The following is a 9,563-nucleotide window of genomic DNA, read 5'->3' on the forward strand; positions in this document are numbered from 1 at the left end:
ACATTTGCAGATCAGTGGCACAAGTGGTTCTGAGGTACCAGGTATCGCTCCACGCTGAAACACCCATATTAGTACATGGTGTAGCCTGCAAGGGTTGCAATGCAGGCACTTACTCTTGCATCCAGTCAATTGTAGAGAAGGCGAATACTTCAATTTTTTTGGTCCTGTCCTCCATAGTTGCGCGTAATACTACGGTATGTTGATGATTTTCACTTATGGACCGTCTGACAGCAACTGAATAAAACACAATTTTAGTGCCATACGCGTTTCGCCTTTATTTTCTGCAAGGCATCATCAGTGGCCTGTAATATGTACATATGTTAGCTATTTTATTTACATTTTTGTCACTGTGCCTATAGGTTATAAACAGTTCTGGTGGTTGGTGTTTCCTATTAAGTAGTAATGTTTTGAACTGTACTTACAAGTTGCGTAGACAGTTTCTTACATATTACGCTCCTGTTGCATTTTTGGTCTTGTTCTTCTTCCTATGAGCGCCAATTTGCTGTTTTTTCTGCATTCCACAGCACTATGCACTGAACGTTTGTTTTAATGCAATGTTTTGGTTTCTGTTGCCGACTGTCAAATGTTTTTGCCAAAGATCGAATATTACTGCCAAACTTATGAGTGTAACTATCGAAGTATCTGTGGTCTGTTCCTGTATGCATTTGTGTGTGCGCTTGTGTGTGTGTGTGTGTGTGTGTGTGTGTGTGTGTGTGTGTGTGTTTTGGTGTCATATTAATTTAATTTAATTTTATTTTATTGTATTTAATTATTTATTTTTGTTTATGTCCTGTGTATGTGTGTGTGTGTTTTGGTGTGATATATACATTTTTTTTTTTTTTTTTTTTTTTGGAGGGGGGGCTGTGTATGTGTGTGTGTGTGTGTATTTGAGTGTTATATACTATTTTTTTATGTTATCATTTCCTTTATTAAGTGTAGTAAGGAGCCTGTGCTGATGTGTGTTTGTTCATTTATCACATGTTTGTTTTCTGCTATGGCTTTCTGGATGTGGAAGTTTTCTTGCATTTGTATAAGATGTTTGTCATGATTGCTTATTCTCATTATTTTCATTTCTTGTTCCATGTTTGTAGGATGATGGTTGTAGTGTTTTAAATGCTCTGCAAATGTGGAATGGTTTGTTTCATACTTCCAACATCTGATATGTTCTTTGTATCTTGTTTCAAAATTCCTGCATGTCATGCCTATGTATACTGCATCACAACTTTGACATTCAAGTTTATATATTCCTGATTGTTGGAATTTGTCCCTCTTGGTAGCTGGCTGGCTTAGGTGTGATTGAAGGGTTTGCGCAGGCTTATATGCTATTTTGAAGCCCTGTCTCTTTAGGATGTTTGCAACTCTGTGTGTTAGTTTATGTTTGTAGGTCATGGTGTACCATCTGGTTCTTTTCTGTGTGGTGTTGTCATTGTGTGTGTTTGTTGAGTGTGTTTGTATGTTTTCAGCTTGTGAGTTCTTTTGTATTGTGGAAATGTTGTGTTTGTTTTTTATTTGTGTTTTTATTTTTTTGATTGACCCTGTGTACCACATGTGTGTCATACCCGTTGTTCCTAGCTATTTGTATGATCGTGTTCATTTCTTGTTCATAGTTTCTCTTACTGAGTGGGATTCTGTTTAATCTATGTAACATGTGTCTTAGTGCTGCAAATTTCTGGCTTTGGGGGTGGTTGGATGTGGAATGTATTATTGTGTCCGTGGCTGTTAGTTTTCTAAAGATGTTAAATGTATGTTTTCCATTTTCTTTTTTAATTGTAATGTCAAGAAAATTTATTTGATTTTCTTTTTCTTTTTCAACTGTGAATTTTATGTTCTTATGAGCTTTCTTTATTTCTGAATGGAGTTCATCTATTTTTTCACTTGACTCGTCTACCAAACAAATAATGTCATCCACGTATCTGTACCAACATATGATTTTGAAACTTTCATTTGTCGTTATCTTATCAAATATCTGATTTTCAAGGTGACTGATGAAAATGTTTGCTAGTGTTCCTGATACTGGGGATCCCATGGGCAGTCCATCAGTTTGTAGATAATATTCTTCCTCAAACTGAAAGTAGTTTTGTTCAGTTGTCAGTCTGAGCATATCTGTTATTTCTTTTATTGCGTCTGTGGTGAAGTTGCTGTGGGATGAGAGATTTTGTTCTATGATTTCTATTGTTTCTGTGATAGGGCTGGAGGTATACGTATTTTCTATATCGAATGAAATCAGTGATGCTGTGTGTGGTACCTGTATGTTCTGTATATTTTCTATTGGGTTTCCTGTGTTTATCACTGTTCTGTTGTTTTCTACTTTATAGTGTTTTGTAACTAACTTTTGGAGGTGTTTGGCTATGCGATATGTTGGCGCTTTCTTGAAGTTGATAACAGGTCTCATTGGCATTCCGTCTTTATGTACTTTCGGTTTTATGTACTTTCGGTTTTCAAAATCATATATTGGTACAGATACGTGGATGACATTATTTGTTTGGTAGACGAGTCAAGTGAAAAAATAGATGAACTCCATTCAGAAATAAACAAAGCTCATAAGAACATAAAATTCACACTTGAAAAAGAAAAAGAAAATCAAATAAATTTTCTTGACATTACAATTAAAAAAGAAAATGGAAAACATACATTTAACATCTTTAGAAAACTAACAGCCACGGGCACAATAATACATTCCACATCCAACCACCCCCAAAGCCAGAAATTTGCAGCACTAAGACACATGTTACATAGATTAAACAGAATCCCACTCAGTAAGAGAAACTATGAACAAGAAATGAACACGATCATACAAATAGCTAGGAACAACGGGTATGACACACATGTGGTACACAGGGTCAATCAAAAAAATAAAAACACAAATAAAAAACAAACACAACATTTCCACAATACAAAAGAACTCACAAGCTGAAAACATACAAACACACTCAACAAACACACACAATGACAACACCACACAGAAAAGAACCAGATGGTACACCATGACCTACACACATAAACTAACACACAGAGTTGCAAACATCCTAAAGAGACAGGGCTTCAAAATAGCATATAAGCCTGGGCAAACCCTTCAATCACACCTAAGCCAGCCAGCTACCAAGAGGGACAAATTCCAACAATCAGGAATATATAAACTTGAATGTCAAAGTTGTGATGCAGTATACATAGGCATGACATGCAGGAATTTTGAAACAAGATACAAAGAACATATCAGATGTCGGAAGTATGAAACAAACCATTCCACATTTGCAGAGCATTTAAAACACTACAACCATCATCCTACAAACATGGAACAAGAAATGAAAATAATGAGAATAAGCAATCATGACAAACATCTTATACAAATGCAAGAAAACTTCCACATCCAGAAAGCCATAGCAGAAAACAAACATGTGATAAATGAACAAACACACATCAGCACAGGCTCCTTACTACACTTAATAAAGGAAATGATAACATAAAAAAATAGTATATAACACTCAAATACACACACACACACATACACAGCCCCCCCTCCAAAAAAAAAATAAAAAAAAAAAATGTATATATCACACCAAAACACACACACACATACACAGGACATAAACAAAAATAAATAATTAAATACAATAAAATAAAATTAAATTAAATTAATATGACACCAAAACACACACACACACACACACACACACACACACACACACACAAGCGCACACACAAATGCATACAGGAACAGACCACAGATACTTCGATAGTTACACTCATAAGTTTGGCAGTAATATTCGATCTTTGGCAAAAACATTTGACAGTCGGCAACAGAAACCAAAACATTGCATTAAAACAAACGTTCAGTGCATAGTGCTGTGGAATGCAGAAAAAACAGCAAATTGGCGCTCATAGGAAGAAGAACAAGACCAAAAATGCAACAGGAGCGTAATATGTAAGAAACTGTCTACGCAACCTGTAAGTACAGTTCAAAACATTACTACTTAATAGGAAATACCAACCACCAGAACTGTTTATAACCTATAGGCACAGTGACAAAAATGTAAATAAAATAGCTAACATATGTACATATTACAGGCCACTGATGATGCCTTGCAGAAAATAAAGGCGAAACACGTATGGCACTAAAATTGTGTTTTATTCAGTTGCTGTCAGACGGTCCATAAATGAAAATCATCAACATACCGTAGTAAGGCGAATACTATCCTGGAATACGTTATGCCACTTGTGCTCCACCTGATTTCGTAATTCTGTAAAAGTTGCTTGACGAATCGCACTAGTCACCTCTCGTCCCATCGAATCCCAAATGAGCTCGACTGGAGAAGAATCCGGAGATCGCGTTGGTGTAACTCCCTCTCAAGTGAAAATTAAATTGTTATAATTTTACTGAGATGTGATGATTCAAGAGAGGAGTCATTATTTTACCCCGAATCCAGCTATTGTATGGAGATCTGTGCTAAAAATTTCCTTTCAGAGACAAAACATAACCTCCATGAACTGCTTTTATTATTATTATTATTATTATTATTATTATTATCATTACTAATCATTTGATTAGAGCTTTGATTTTATTATTATTATTATTATTATTATTGCTGATTCAAGGTATTAGTTCTTTAGTATTCAGTCTCTCTAAGAAACGAGTTTAAGTCTTTGAAATTAGTATATAATCAAACAGATCTCACCAGACGATGTTCATGTTCAGGGCATTGTGCATGGTAGACTAGAGCTCTGCTGCTGCACGCTTACTGTATGCTGTACTCGATGTCTCTGCTGGTCGTCGAACTACGTGCTCAGACTGTAGGAATCTTAGTCTACGTTAACTTCAGTCCAATTTTCCTTTCTATGGAAGCCTGTTTGTCGAAGTGGATTTATTTACATGTCTTTAAATTGGTGACCGCATAGAGTTTGTCGGTTAGAGCTTCTACAGTCCAAAAAATATCTCGTAGGCATGCACAAATATTTGACAATATGAAACCATAAGATGGAGAATAATTTACACAATACACACCTTGTTTATGCTGCAGAGAAATTGGTTCATTGGCTTATTATTCTCGCTTTTCAATTAAAGATGGTGACCTCGCAGCAATGCCTTCTCTCTTAAACCGTAATATACTCGTCCACACTCATTAAGATCAGAAGCTAGTCTATATCTTTTCACAATAGTTAACATCGAACCAAAGATCTCTTAGTTCAAGGAATAGAGAAAGCTTCAGCGACAATGCTGCTTTCTCGCAGTCAGTTGCGCGCGAGTACGCATGAAATAAAGCGACCACGAATATCGTGATTTATGGTGTAACTAGCAATGTATGGGCGTTCTGCAGTGTGCAACGGAACTATATGTTAATAGAATGTATGATCACTGTCAGCTACATTCAGAGTGCCAAGTAAAGCAATAACCTCGCGCCACATACACAGAGCATTGTTATCGCATCCCATATGACATGGCATGGTGTGGAGCCAGTGCATTATGGACGAATGCCCTACGAGACAGCAATCACCAGTCTAAGTCGTATGCGGAGACGAGCATCTGCCTCCGTCACAAAGATACGCCATACCGCCTTTCCTAGTCCTACTGCTAATAATGGGTTCTCAACAGTTCGTATTGAAACGTCCGAGCTGCACCATCCGCCACTGCTGCCCTTACGCTAGGACAGTCCTGGCGGGCCTCTGTGCTGCGTGGATGCCTAGAACCTCGTCTAGGATGTGGTCACTAATACCAGCACGTTGTACAAGCGACATAGTATATTCGGCTTGTGTGGCAAATCTCCGAAACCCATCCCTCCAGTCCGAAGGCAGAGTCCGACCCCTTTCCTACTCGCTGAGCTGGTTGCAGGAAGCTCTAGGGGTCTCTGTGGCATAGTTGGCTGCTTGCTTCATTATTTACACCACACTCAGCCTTATGGCTATTAGCATTCCCCATTAAGGAATAGACGCAGATGGCGGCTACGCCATTATGCGTTCTGTCGGCGGACGACGTTGAAGCCATTATCAGTACATCTTCCGTTTCCTGCTGGTATGTGCCTTCGATGGATCAAAATCGACGTCGTCTTTCCAGGTGTACCATTTTTCTCCGGAAATGTATCTGTTCCCATCTCCCGAAAATTTCTTCAGTTCTCTCTTTCTTGCTATGCTGCTTTGTGTGATTTTTAGAGTAAGTCTACGCCCCGTGTGTTTGCACCGTGTCGAGACCTTCTTCTCTCTGCTGCGACCAGCACTTCTGCGCTCTCCAGGAATTCGCCAACCAGCCGGCCGCCAGCAGACCCAGTTGCGGATAAATCGCTTTTTGATGAAACTCCAGCGGGCGCGGATCATCCAATGCTGTGTTTACACTCGTGCAAACTTCATAATAATGAGTCCGGCGGCCGTAATGAGAATCCCGTTTATTTACCCAGGCCAGGGCTGGCGGGAGGTGAGGCATTATGTGGGGCCTCATTTCCGGCGCCAGCTTTATCTCGGCTCTCCCCCCCCTGCGGCCGCGGCCAGAATGCGCCAGCGCTCCCATTCACACCCTACACCTGATAACACGAGCGTCCGTCCGCCCGCAAATATTCCGTGACGCCGCTGACCCCTAACGACGTGGCTGACTGTGCTAATACGACTTTACAGCTTAATGTCGCCTTAGCGGCAGTCCGCATCTCCACGCATTAAACTACACATCGATACCTGAAGTAGAATATTTTGTGCAGGTGGTACCCTAAGCTTGTATAGTGATGTTTCAGAGCTATCAAAAGTTTCTGACGAAATAAATCTTTATTCAGCACAGGTTTAAATTGTCTGAATTACAGGCTTCATGAAACTATTTACGGCAAGCAGCGTGTAGCGAAAAATAAAACAGAAATGCCTGTGGTTACTGCAGTAAGTACTATGTCTACCACTGAGCTGTTGACTGTATTTTGTATTTTACTACTCACGGCAATGGCGCAGGAGCATCTTTTTATTCCAAGCCATTGTTGGGATACTCGTATTCACTATGCTGCAAGTAAGTCTTCCTAGTGATGACCAGTTCATCGAAACTGCTGTTTAATAAAGATTTATATCATAAGCAGCACTTTTCTGTTTTGAAATATGGCTTTCTTTGAAAGAAACAACATTACTATTACTGAAGGTATTTTCAATCCTTCTTTGTAGCTACAAGAAAATGGTATTTTTGTTACCATATGCGTGACGTTTCATTGAAAGATAACTTCGTTAGCGGCCTGTAATGGAAGATAGTTACAATTGGGCTTGCTTTCTAGATAGAAAAGCAATTTGTTACAAAAGATGATTTTTACTTCCGTAATTTTATGGCCAACTTTCGGTCACATCAGTCAACATCTCTGCTTGGACGTTTTTGAATTCTTCGCTCATTTGGCACTGTTCTTGTCCGCCTAATCCCGCGCTGCTTTGCATGCATTTCTCGATATGGAACGCAACAGAACATAGCAAAGATGTAAGTGGTGGTCTAGAAAGCAAGCCAGCTTTCAAATATCTTTCACAATAGACCACTGATAACTTGTTAGTTAAACACAGCTAACGGTGTTCGATGACAGATTAGCCCGTTTTCTTCTTGTTGCAAAGACGGATTCAAAATACCGTCAGTAATTATAAAACACTCTAAACTGTTCTCATTACGTTGTAGTATGTTTTGTAGATGCTTTAAAATGGTTTAATGCTGAAATTGGACTCGTAAAATAATATTCTTTCAGCTGATTTATAGAAGCTGTGGACCTATACTGCAAGAAAGTAGTTGTAAAACATTGACCAACAATAAGACCAAACAAACGAAGAACTTATTACCAGCTTCCGTTCGCTTACTGCACTGTGAAATAACTGTCGGCAACACTGAGGGGTGGGCTTTGTTCCACGTCTACGTCAAAGACATATTTTCCCGTCGTAGGAACAGTCGAGGCCAACGGCCTTGCCGCAGTGGTAACACCGGTTCCCGTCAGATCACCGTAGTTAAGCGCTGTCGGACTGGGCTAGCACTTGGATGGGTAACCATCCGGTCTGCCGAGCGCTGTTGGCAAGCGGGGTACACTCACCTTTGTGAGGCAAACTGAGGAACTACTTGATTAAGAATAGCGGCTCCGGTCTCGTAAACTGACACACGGCCGGGAGAGCGGTGTACTGATCACATGTCGCTCCATATCCGCATCCAGTGACGCCTGTGATTGAGGATGACGCGGCGGTCGGTCGGTAGCGTTGGGCCTTGACCTGTTCTGGAGAAGTTTAGGTTTCCTCAGGACGAGTCAGACATCCAGCATTCGTCATCCCTGGACAAGTGAAAAGGATCTCCAGTTTGACAAAGTCTACTTTAATAGGAAGGAGCGAGAAAAGCTTAAAGCTGATCACTATAGTTATCAGATGGATCGCGCTGTGTATGAAGAGTAGGCAGAATGTCGTAGCTGCCCCCGATGAAAGACATCATTTTCTGTATGTTTCTGATCTCAAACGAACCTCCTTCGTTAGAAACTGGCTGTATTTGCAAAATACCTATCACACACCTATGAGCTACAACACCATGACAGAGTGCTTAACAGCATGTTAGACCGCCTTTGGCACGCATAGCGACTCTGCGTGGCATGGATTCAATAAAGCCTTGGTAGGTTTCCAACGCTTTGTGGCACCAGCTCTCTGCACAGGTCTCACAAATCCCGTATATTACGGGCCGGTGGTTTGTGAACGCAGAGCTCGCTCCCTGGATTCAGACAAAGCGAATTTAATGTCCATACAATCAGCGTAAGTTCATTATTATGCTGCAGCATAGTGCTGGCCTTGTCACTCAGCTGATAAACTGCTGGAAGACGCCTTCGCTGTCGCGCATCAAGTATGAATGAATGCAAGTGGCCAGTGATAAAGTTCACGTAATCCATAAGTCTCCTTGTGCCTTTGGTTGCAACCTTACGACACACGGAAGCCCACGCAGGTGTACACCTTAGCAAAATACTACATCCGTGGCATAGTGCACGTTTCGGGCAGCCGTGAACCTAGATGAAGGCATGTTCCGACACGACCATCGACCTAATGTAAAAACGTTTTCACTGATTCACGCTCAGATGCCGATTATTTCCTTCCCATTGCGATCTTAGTTGAGGATGTCGTTGTTTCAACATGGGAACACGTAAGGCTCGTCATTTGTGGCTGCAACACTTTACTCGATCATCAGATCTGCCACAGATCGACGCTTGTCCTACTTTACTGAGTGGGCACCGTCATTTAACCATTGTCTATATGTGCTCACAACAGTAACACGCGAACATCCGACTAGTTTAGCCATTTTCCAATCACTTACATCTTCGTACTACCCCGTTTGCAGCCGATATCGTTGTTAGAATGAGACCTCATTCTACTTTTTTTACCATTGATGGAAGTCTCAATACATCCATGATCCCCACTTCCTAGGCATTCTGACTACCAGTCTTATCTTAAAAACATTAATGTATAGTTATTTTAATTAATATCTTAGGCAGAAGTAACAATATGGGAAAAATATTTTCCACTGATTCGTTTTCCAAGGGACTGGGAGTGGAGGGTAGGACAAGCAATATCGTTCATAAGTACATCCAGGGTCTCAGAAGACGACCGTGCAAAAA

General features: G+C 40.4%; 1 pseudogene; it reads left to right on the forward strand.

The window, feature by feature from the left end:
• Positions 1-7,878: 7,878 nt before the first annotated feature.
• On the forward strand, positions 7,879-7,996 carry LOC124616957 (annotated as a pseudogene).
• Positions 7,997-9,563: the final 1,567 nt, after the last annotated feature.

This window comes from Schistocerca americana, chromosome 5, assembly GCF_021461395.2.
Source record: "Schistocerca americana isolate TAMUIC-IGC-003095 chromosome 5, iqSchAmer2.1, whole genome shotgun sequence".
In the NCBI taxonomy this organism is placed as follows: domain Eukaryota; kingdom Metazoa; phylum Arthropoda; class Insecta; order Orthoptera; family Acrididae; genus Schistocerca; species Schistocerca americana.